The sequence below is a fragment of the Sus scrofa genome, chromosome 1 (genome assembly GCF_054392235.1).
Source record: "Sus scrofa isolate SSC_HxYL_T2T_F1_AM1 chromosome 1, Sscrofa_HxYL_maternal_Yorkshire_Landrace_v2.0, whole genome shotgun sequence".
In the NCBI taxonomy this organism is placed as follows: domain Eukaryota; kingdom Metazoa; phylum Chordata; class Mammalia; order Artiodactyla; family Suidae; genus Sus; species Sus scrofa.
Genome location: NC_139383.1, coordinates 252,983,696 through 252,996,010, shown reverse-complemented (window position 1 = coordinate 252,996,010; position 12,315 = coordinate 252,983,696).

Below are 12,315 nucleotides of genomic sequence, written 5' to 3'. Positions count from 1 at the left end.
TGAAAGCTGTCTGAAAATTACTTTAAATTGGAAACATCTGAACAATTAGCAGCCACAGAAAGAAATATCTGAACTTAAGCAGAACCTCTAGGAAATACAATTGTCATTAACCTTCCTCCAGGAAAGTTTCCTTCTTGGAAGAAGATTGACCCTTAGCATTAGGAAGTGTGAACTCAGCGGCCATTAGTATCAAAAAACCCAGTAGAACTTCCTTTCTCTGGAAATTATAATTTCCCATTGAAGCCCTAAACCATCCTCCTTTAAGCTATAATATAAACCTTTCTCTCTGACTATTCAGAGTACTCTTCTGACTATTCTGAGTACTCTTGCGTATATAATAAACTCTTCTCTGCTAATCTGTCTATCATTAGTTAATTTGCGGTCCCACCCCAACCAGCAACCAGTCAGACTAAATTGCTAGAGAAGTTTTCTTCCCTTCAAAAATCCTTATTTACCTGGGGACACAGTTTAACTCTATTCTCTATATTACCCCTGTGGCTGTGACTTTGTAACAGCCAATGGAACATGAATGTTGAGGAAATAATTAAAAATAAATTTACTGTCAATCCAGGAAACATCTCCACAAAGGTACTCAAGAAAGAAAAAGATTCTATTATTATTATTTTGTTGTTTGTTTTGTTTGATTTTGGCTGTGCCCAAGGCACACACAAGTTCTGCATCAGGGATCAAACCCATGCCATAGCAGTGACTGGAGCCACAGCAATGACGATGCCAGATCCTTAATCTTCTGAGCCACCAGGTAACTCCAAATCTTTATTATTGAATAAGCATTAAACAATGCCTATCGCAGGTAGTGGCTAAAGAGATTGCAAAATTAGAATAAAAAATCTTATCCTTTTATATATATGTGTGTGTTAATTATCCTTATCAAAAGGGAAAATAAAACTTCTCATATTTTTTCAACCAGCAGGAATCATGTGTTGGAGCCAAGCACCGGTGGTGGAACAGGTAAGTAGGAAGTCGTGCTCCCGGAGGTTTGTATTTCAAGAAGGTGGTGCCAAGGAAGAGGTTCCTGAAATGTAAAACTGGCAAGAAGCCGAATTTAGCTTTTAAAAAGTTGTACATACATCTCTAGGAGACACAGAAAGCATTTATGTCTTCACGTTTTCCAAAGGAAGTGCTAAAATGAAGGAAGATTGGGAAATCTCTTTTTCCCTTTTGGCACCACAGAAAATTTTAAATTAAAACTATTATTATTATTATTATTTTGCCTTTTTTAGGGCCTCTCCCATGGCATATGGAGGTTCCCAGGCTAAGGGTCGAATCGGAGCTGTAGCCGCTGGCCTATGCCAGAGCCACAGCAACACGGAATCTGAGCCACGTCTGCAACCTACACCACAGCTCACGGCAACACCAGATCTTTAACTCACTAAACAAGGCCAGGGATCGAACCTGCAATTCGATCGTGGTTCCTAGTCGGGTTCATTAACTACTGAGCCACGATGGGAACTCCCAAATTAAGACAATTTTAAACATTTGGTTTGTATTTACCCTCATGTGTTCAAAAGTAATGTGCGCCTCCTGCAGGCCTGGCCCATTAATATGCTCCGCACATGATAATCCATACTCTTTTAATCCTTCTAACATCTTGATTCAGAAGCGTTCAGGAGGGGTTCCCATCATGGCTCAATGGAAACGAATTGACTAGCATCCATGAGGACGCAGGTTCGATCCCTAGCCTTGCTCAGTGGGTTAAGGATCCGGTGTTACCATGAGCTGTGGTGTTGGTTGCAGATGTGGCTCAGATCCAGCATTGCTGTGGCTGTGATGTAGGCCGGCAAGTACAGCTCCGATTCAACCCCTAGCCTGAGAACCTTCATGTGCTGCAGGTATGGCCTTAAAAAGACAAAAATTAAAAAAAAAAAAAAAAAGAAGAAGAGCTCAGGTGCCGTATTTATATGATTTCCCCAGTTGTTTGTTGTTAGTATGAAGAACACACACGGATACTGATAGGTTAATATGCACATAGACAGAATTTCAAACAGTATTGAAGGACATTGTAGTCAACACTCTTGGGCCACCCAGGTCCTCTTTGCCAGGCCAGCTCGCCCATTCCCGGCTGTTGCATATTGGCTACAAAGGCTCATAGTTACTCCCTTCTCCAGAAAACTGCTCTTGGCCAAACAGGAGCTTCTCCTGGGTGGTCACCCCATCCTGAAGCGCAACCACAGCCAATGATTGACCCAATGTAGGAGTACAAAATACTGGCTCCTTTGCCCAAAGATGGGACCAGTCCTTTGCAGCAATCCATGTTCCTGCTTCTACAGTGTAAGCAGATTGAAGTAATGTACTGAGAGAACATCCTTAGCTACTTTTTTTGCTGTATCTTGCTTTCCTCAGTCCCTTTGACCTGAAAATATTCCTTCAATGAACCACAAGCATGCTATTTCCTGTTTCAGGCTTAGCTTCTAGAGAATGTGACCCAAAACAGTTATACCATAAAGTGGGTTATCAGTAATGGATGCAATGACTCTTCTCAACTTGCTTTGGCCTGGTGAATTTTATCTAAGATACACTGTGAAAAGAAAGGAAAAAGACTGGAACCTATATATATTCTCTCTGAAACTGCATGTCTTAGTGCATTGTTAGACATAGGGTACCGATCTCCTCTTGCATGCCAACTGCCCAGTGTGTTGTGTTGAGAAGGATTCTGAGGCCTAACCTGGGCTTAACATGAAAGACTGCCGATTGATGTGATGTTTGCTTTAGGCAAGAGACAGACAGAGATGTATAGAAGGAGGCCATGAGGGGTAATTTCAGTATAGTTTTGCTGTTAAAACAGACCCTTCTCTTTTCTTAACATTATTCCATTTCGGATTTTGTTTTTGGTGCCAAACAGAATGTGGTAAATTCCTTAATAATTACCTTTTGAAACAAGTGTGTATTTGATATTTGAAAGGCACTGGTTATGAACACAGGCTCAAAGGCAAATGCTAGGGATGAAATTCTGGCTCCTCCACTTACAAACTGTGTAACCTTGAACAAGTTATTCAACCTCAGTCTGAATCTGTGAAACTATAATAATACTGTCTTCATAGAATTTTTATGAGAATTAAATTGTTTTATGTTAAGCTCTTTTTACAGTACCTGGTATATATTAAGTACTCAGTGACTGTAAGTTTTTATTATTTTCATTTAATGATTGCAAGGAAGTAGAGTCTTCATCAGAAAGTGAATATTCTTTACTTAAAATGTGTTTTTGAAATCATATAACTGGTTACTTGTGCTAATGTAAGGGAAAAACTTCTATACACTTTTATAGGTGTATAGTCAATGAAATACAACTAATTAAACCTTTAAGTGACTAAACTGCTTAATAATGCTGGTGATTGACCTCATTATCTAGGATTGATCAGGTTAAGGTTGGGCAATTTGATTCCTTCTGCCAGTTACAAATGCTAATCACCTTAGGAAAGGGAGTGAAGGAACAAATTAAACTGAAAGAAATTTAATCTTAGAAATTGAAGCTCCTAGAAATAAGGGTGAGAAGACCTTCTTTTTTGTTTTTGGCTTTTTGGCTTTTTGGGGCTGCACCCGTGACATGTGGAGGTTCCCAGGCGAGGGGTCAAATCAGAGCTGTAGCTTCAGCCTATGCCGCAGCTACAGCAATGCAGGATCCAAGCCATGTCTGTGACCCACACCACAGCTCTTGGCAACACCAGGTGATCCTTAACCCACTGATCCAGGCCAGGGATCAAACCTACATCCTTGTGGATACTAGTCAGATTTGTTTCCACTGAGTCACAATGGGAACCCTTGTGAACAGGTTGTACAAAGTGCAAGGGACTTGAAATGGGGCAATGTAAAAATACTATAATGTAGTTGGATAAATGGGATTTCTCAGTGAAAAATGAAACTGCGCGTCTCCCAAGAAAAAACAAGTGTGTATTTGATATTTGAAAGGCACTGGTTATTGAACACAGGCTCAAAGGCAAATGCTAGGGATGAAATTCTGGCTCCTCCACTTACAAACTCTGTGACTCTTTTCAACTTGCTTTGGCCTGGTGAATTTTATCTAAGATACACTGTGAAAAGATGCCCTGTCTTACATATGTGCCAGTTTGGCTATTATCAGCCTGAGAAGGAAGGTACTAGAAAATTATTGCACAAATAGTTTACATTAAGAGTTTTTTTCCAAGCTACATTTTAAATTCCATTATGGTAAATACTTGATTGTAACAAAAAATAGCTTGCATTTGCATTAGCATACCTCATATAGCACCTAATTGGCGCATAAATTTCATTGAAAGGCAATATTCCTACTTCATTAACATACTTGCTGCAAGAATTCTTTGATGAAATAATTAAACAAATTTCAAATAAGGGCAAATAGATAAGTTATGGTTCTGGGGAGGGTTATATGTTCAGGAAACAGTTGCTGAAACCTAGTTCTACAATGCATTTTAAAAATATTTTTCTTATAATCATCATTTATTTTTATGTGTACCATAATTGATTTTTTAAAAATATAAGTGTCTTTTTCCTCAACTGGAGATAGTCTAAATAGTCTTTTATATTGATTGTGTTAATTATAACCAGGGTCTGTAAAGTCATAGTAGATAGTTAAATATTACAAGATTTATGAATGAATTTAAGTTTAATTTCCCTTAATACACATGGAATGAATAGATAAAATTTCCTACACCAAACAAGGAAACAGGCACTCTAATCTTAAGGTTAAGTGCTATTTAGCAATAGCTCGATATTAAACTCTCACATAGAATTTGGCACAAAGTACCCTCTTGGCAAATGTCAATTTCCTTCCCTCTCCCCTCTATATTATATTGAATTTTTCTTATTAAATATGGAATTTGGGGGGTTATTTAAAGAAGTAAAATTTCTGCAAGCATTGAGCACACATATGATTACCACCCAGTCTTCCAACCCTCCTGGATGACCCAAGCTGAAGGGAACACTATTTTGACTAAGGAAGGAGGGGAAGGCACCTGTAGATTAACAGGTGCGGACACTTGTTTCAGCCAAGCCTCAGGAAAATTGTGGGGAAAAGATAAGGTAGTTAAATCCTTTCCCCAGATCTCTTTTATTTTTAGTTTTTAATTAATTAATTAATTATTTTGACCACACCCATGGCATAGGGAAGTTCCTGGGCCAGGAACTGAAGCCAAGCCTCAGCTGTGACCCAAGCCACTGCAGAGACAACACTGGATCCTTAATCCACTGCACCATAGCTGGGCTCTTTCACATCCCTTTTAATGTAATTGTATTACTCACATTAGTTGATTGTGTGAGGGGAGCTAAGATTTTATTTGTGAAGTATATACTTTGTGTCATTTACCGTGATCCTAAATAACAGCTGAGTAGAACTTAAAAGAATGTCTTAGACTAGAAAATATAAAAATCCAGAACTTGCGGCTGGTACATCCATTCTTTTTTTTTTTTTTGTCTTTTGTTGTTGTTGCTATTTCTTGGGCCGCTCCCGAGGCATATGGAGGTTCCCAGGCTAGGGGTTGAATCGGAGCTGTAGCCACCGGCCTATGCCAGAGCCACAGCAACGCGGGATCCGAGCCGCGTCTGCAACCTACACCACAGCTCACGGCAACGCCAGATCCTTAACCCACTGAGCAAGGGCAGGGACCGAACCCGCAACCTCATGGTTCCTAGTCGGATTCGTTAACCACTGCGCCACGACGGGAACTCCCATCCATTCATTCTTATTAGTAATTCACAATGAAAACTTTGAATTTCCAAAATCTCTCTCTCTCTTTTTTTTTTTTTTTTGCTTTTTAGGACTGCATATGTGGCCTATGGAAGTTCTCAGGCCGGGGGTCGAATCAGAACTGCATCTGCCGGCTTAGCCATAGCCACAGCAAAACCAGATCAGAGCTGCATCTGTGACCTACGTGCCACAGTTCATGGCAACCCTGGATCCTTATCCCACTGAATGAGGCCAGGGATCGAACCCACATCCTCATGGATACTAGTCAGGTTCTTCACCGCTAAGCCACAACAGGAACTCCTGAGTTACTTCACTTACTATAAAGTATTACTATAATAATTTATATTATTATTTTATCTTATTTATCTTATTATATATTGCTATATAATAGTAATACCTAAACTATAGACTCATACATTATATGAGAGTGCTTGTAACAAAGTGTATGTAAGAATTGTTTAGAATAAGGTAAATGATCAATAAATGTTAAATGAGTAAATAAATATTTCTTTCAAATAGAGGAGATGACAGAGTTCCTGTCATGGCTCAGCAGAAATGAATCTGACTAGTAACATGAGGACGCAAGTTCAATCCCCGGCCTCGATTAGTGGGTTAAGGATCCAGCATTGCCATGATGTGTGGTTTAGGTCGCAGACACGACTCGGATCCCGCGTTGCTGTGGCTGTGGTGTAGGCCAGCAGCAACAGCTCTGATTTGACCCCTAGCCTGGGAACCTCCATATGCCGCTGGTGTGGCCCTAAAAAAGACAAAATAAAAATAAAAATAAAATAAAATAGAGATGAAATAGCTGCTTACTCCATAAAGATATGTCTTCTTAGATTTTTCAAACAGTGATACACACACGTTTTAAGAATACAGTTTGATGAGCTTTGACAAATGTATATCCCTCTGTAACCCATATCCCAAAGTATAGATCTTTTCTGTCGCCCAGTAGTTCCCTTGAGCACCTTCAAATCATCCCTTCCTCCCTTGTGAGAGGTAACTACTGTTCAGCCTCCAAAAATTAGTTTTGCCCATTGTTGAAATTCATAGAAACGGAACCATATAATATGTACTCTAGTATCTAGCTTCTTTTGATTAAAATAATGTCTGTGAGGAGTTCCCTGGTGGCTCAACGGCATTGTCCCTGCTGTGGCATGGGTTTAATCCCTGGCCCAGGAATGACTTTGTGCTGCGGGTGATGCCAAAAAAAGTCTGTGAGATTTATCCACATTGTTATGTGTTTCAGATGTTTCTTTATATTGCTGAATAGTATGACTATATCACAATTTCTTTTCTTTTTTTTTTTTTGCTATTTCTTTGGGCCACTCCCACGGCATATGGAGGTTCCCAGGCTAGGGATCCAGTCGGAGCTGTAGCCACTGGCCTACGCCAGAGCCACAGCAACGCGGGATCCGAGCCGCGTCTGCAGCCTACACCACAGCTCACGGCAACGCCGGATCGTTAACCCACTGAGCAAGGGCAGGGACTGAACCCGCAACCTCATGGTTCCTAGTCGGATTCGTTAACCACTGCGCCACGACGGTAACGCCTATCACAATTTCTTTATTCGTTCTCCTGTTGACGGGCATTTGGGTTGTTTCCAGTTATGAGCATTCTTGAACATGTCTCATGGATGTCAGTTTTCGTTTCTCTTGTGTAAATACTTAGGAGTGGAATTACTGGGTCGTATGATAAGTATACATTAAACTTGATTAAAAACTGAGGAACAGTTTTCAAAAGTGGACGTACCATCTATAGACCTCCCAGCAAAATATAAGAATTCCCATTACTCCATTTCCTTGCTACTATTTGTTCTTGTCATATTATATGAGCAAAGGAAACTAGAATATGTCATCCCAAAATGTTTCACGTTGGCATGTTGATTATTTTGAATTAAAGGCACTTGAGAAACAGCGCAGCAGGTTCAAACAAATATATTTTAAAACATCAGGAGTTCCCATTGTGGCTCAGTGGTTAACGAATCCGACTAGGAACCATGAGGTTGCAGGTTTGATCTCTGGCCTTGCTCAGTGGGTTAAGGATCTGGCGTTGCCGTGAGCTGTGGTGTGGGTTGCAGACGCGGTCGGATCCTGCTCTGGTGTAGGCCAGTGGCTACAGCTCGGATTAGACCCTTAGCCTGGGAACCTCCATATGCCGCGGAAGCGGCCCTAGAAAAGGCAAAAAGACAAAACAAAACAAAACAAAACAAAAACAAAAAACAACCACACACATCCAAAAAAGAAAGAAAGAAAGAAAGAAACAGCAGATTCAAGGACACTCGGACTCTCCTTTTTCTTTCCTAAAGTAAGAGATAAAACTCCCATGGGAAAAGTACCCACCAGGAGGAAAGAAGACATTCTTATTAGCCCAGAGACTAGAGGAACTGCAAACAAATCTTTCTCCATTTATTTCCTCCCATATATACCTTCCTACAGTTGGCTGACCTTGGAAGCCTACAAGTTTCCTTTACCCTGTCATTTCTCTAGATACTTGTCCTTTTTGAAGATGCTGTGAGCTGGAATTCTAAGCCACCATTTTAAGTTGTTTTTTGTTTGGATTTCTCCCCTATGATCTGTGATGTGCGCTGAAGGTGTTAACAGTTTTTTTCTTGCTAATCTATCTTTTTGTTGAAGAGTCCCAGTTGAAAACCTAAGATGGGTGAAGTTTTGCTTCCCTTACAATGGGGAATGTGTGCAATTCTTCCCCCACAATTCACGTCTTTCTGTCTATATATACACATTTTGTTTTCACAATGACCCAATTAAGTAGATGCTAATAGCACCCACATTTTATAGATAAGGAAACTAAAGTATATCAACATGGAACAATTTGTCCATGGTCATACAACTTTCAAATTGTGGTGCAGGGAATTTTATTTGGTAGCCTGTCTCTAGCATTGCTCTCATTCCAGGTATAGTTTACAGAGAGAGAGAGCTGTAATATATATGATTGCCATGTATTAGATCATATTTTATATGCATACATTTTATGTAATCAATCCAGTTATTTCATTCTTACCTACAAATCATGAGACCTGAATAGATAATCTTATGAACTTGGCACTTGTGCCCTTTGCTGTTCCTAAACTTCCTGGTTGTTTTTCAAAGCTGTAGATGCCTAGGTGTATATTTCCATCCTGAGTCATGACGATGATTGAAAAGAAGGAGCACTGGGGAATAGCTGTTGGGTCAGGGCAGAGTGACAATATTCTTAGGTTTTCTCTTAACTCCTAACATCTGTCTTTTGTCTTTTTGTCTGTTGCTGTTGTTGTTGCTGTTGTTGCTATTTCTTGGGCCGCTCCCGCGGCATATGGAGGTTCCCAGGCTAGGGGTTGAATCGGAGCTGTAGCCACCGGCCTACGCCAGAGCCACAGCAACGTGGGATCCGAGCCGCGTCTGCGACCTACACCACAGCTCACGGCAACGCCGGATCGTTAACCCACTGAGCAAGGAGCAGGGACCGAACCCGCAACCTCATGGTTCCTAGTCGGATTCGTTAACCACTGCGCCACGACGGGAACTCCAAGAATTTATCCACTCTTTTTTTTTTTTGTCTTTTTGCCTTTTCTAGGGCCGCTCCTGCGGCACATGGAGGTTCCCAGGCCAGAGGTCGAATCGAAGCTGCAACCACCAGCCTACACCAGGGCCACAGCAATGTAGGATCCGAGCCGCGTCTGCGACCTACACCACATCTCATGGCAACGCTGGATCCTTAACCCACTGAGCAAGGCCAGGGATCGAACCCGCAACCCCATGGTTCCTAGTCGAATTCTTTAACCACTGCGCCACGACGGGAACTCCCCTAACTCCTAACATCTGATTTACTGCTTTACAAAGAAACTAATTGCTGTATAAATAAGAAATATCTGTGAACATTTGCTAATATGGAAGGAAAGTAAAAATGGAATTGGTGTTGCTGAGAGAGCTCTCTCAAATGGAGCCAGGAGAGCACTGAGGAAGTATGACTTATGCAAGTCTCAGCTTGGATGGAATCTAACCTTTTGACCACTTATTGGGCTAACAAAAGCCTCCAGAACATCTGCCAGAAACTCAATGTACTTATGGAGTCCTTATCCTAAAACAACTCATGACAGCCTATCTACTCATCTGACCTTTACCCTAAAACCACTGGTGACACCCGTCCCTTAAGGACAAATACTTCCTATCTTGTTTCAGAGTACATCCTCACAGCTTTTGATAAGCCCCTGACTCTTTCTTTTCTCCAGAACAATCTTTTGGTTTTACCTGAATCTGTGTCTCCCTAATTGCAATTCTTAAGAACCCAAATAAACTCTTCTTATTTTCAGGCTTCTTCATTTTGTTCAGTTTTGGTTTGGTTGATATTAAAGACAAGTTAGCTATTTTATTTTGTAATTATTAGTCCCTGTAAACATATTTTCATATGAAAGAATACATGGTGCAGAAAAGGAAAAACATTAATTTGAAATATTTTTCTGGTTGTAGGTTGCAACTGATATAAATGTGCAAATATTTGTGAATGTATGAATGCGTGTGTATATATTTTCATAACCTAAAAAATATTTTGCTTGAATAATTTCTTTGTCCTTTCCTGTACTCTGTGAAGACAAATGAGAACATTTGTATTTTCTATTATCTGATGTCCACACTGAAAACAGAATCAAAATTTAGAATTTAGATTTAGTGATAGTAAAATTATTAAGATTCATAAATTATAAAGATGATGTTTTACAAGGTCTCAGAGTGTCTAAGTATATGTTTTGGGTTTTGCTTTTTGTTTCTTTTTTATGGCCACACCTGAGACATACGGAAGTTCCTGGACTAGGGGTTGAATCAGAGCTACAGCTGCAGACCTGTGTCATAGCCACAGCAACGCAGGTTCCGAGCCGACATCTGCTACCTTTGCCACAGCTTCTAGCGAGCTGCATCCTTAACACACTGAGAGAGACCAGTGTTCAAACCTACATCCTCATGGATACTAGTTGGTTTCTTAACCCACTGAGCCACAATGGGAACTCCTAAGTATACCTTATATCTAACAATAAAATAAATTTGTTTTGCCTGAGTTTTCAAAAGGAAACTTCAAAATTACTAATTCTGGTTTTGTATAACTGTATAATTAATGGTGAGGTTTATATGTATGTGGGAGGTGGTAGTGGTGGGGAGGCCCAACTGGAAATTATAGATAGGAAAAATAAAATTCCACTTTTTAAAGTACAAAAACGATATCTGTTGGATTTGAGTTAGGGATGTATCACTTAAAAAGAAAGACACTTCTGGATTGCAAGGCTAAACCTAAATTGAATTTATTTTTATAGCTAAAGGAAGAATGTGTCAATCAGAAGAGGAATTGATGGGCCTTTTAAACAAAAGAAAAGGGAAATTTCCAAAGAAAATTTTGGCTATACTCATTTAACACTGTTCCAGGGAAGAAACTTACTTGGAAAACTTCAAAATCACTTTCCCAGTGGCAAATCTAACCCAATTTTGAAAGTGGCTCTATTAAGTCTCTTAGCAGTAATCATCCAGGTTAACGTGTTCCTTTCGTTCCATTTCCATGTCCACCATTCAGCTGTGTGGTCAACTTCTTTCTTTCTTCACATGGAGGTGTGCCTACTGGAAGAGAATGCGTTAGGCTTATTGCCTTGAGTGTTCAGGTCTTTGTAGCAGGTGTATTTTTATTATAAATCCAAACATTGACACTTAGCCTTTGGGCACTACCTCCTTTGAGCTTGGTTAATGTAAGCTTACACTAAGCCTGCCTAAAGCAACCTTTAAACCTTCAGGGGGCAAGAGTCAGACTCTGCAGGCACACTAATAAAGTTATCAAGGTAATGGCATAAATTACCAACATTTCTCCCCAAAAGACCTCTTTGTCATAGTTTCCTTTCAAAACATCAGTGTGGTGGTTGCTCATCTCAGGAATCCATTGAAATACAGTAAAATCATAGAGAGGTTTTCTCTCCTAAAAAAGAAAAAAAGATTGCCATTTGTTACCTCACAGAATCAACATTACAGGAACTCAGATAATTCTTTTTTTTTTTTTTTCTTTTTATTGCCTGTGGCATATGGAAGTTCCCCGGCTAGAGGTCGAATTGGAGCTACAGCTGCTGGCCTACTCCACAGCCACAGCACCTCGGGATCTGAGCCGCATCTTTGACCTACACCACATCTCACTGGAACAATTCTTTAACTCCCTGAGCAAGGCCAGGTATCAAACTCCTAAAGCAAAGGGAGTATGATGACAGTAAAGATCTTTAAAAAAATTTAAAAGTATTACTGATTGGTAGCTAAACCAATATGATTAAAGAAAATGCCACTGTTGTCCTTTCCTCATCGCTGGCACCAGGAGTGAGATTTATAAGATTTAATAAAGACATGGCAATGATCACCAGCTAACCAGAATTGATGCCTCCAGCTTGCAGGATCAGTGAACTGGCACCTCCTTGTACCTGTTCATATCAGCCCGTAAATAACAATCTCCATGGCTGGCATACAGATTACCGCCATATTTATAAATAGTTGTAAGGTGGTTTTGTTTTGTTTACTTTCATGCTTTGTTGTCTTTATTAGACTTACTGTATACTGATGGTTGCTTGGTTTGTTGAATGGAGACAACAGTGTGCTTGAGCCAGC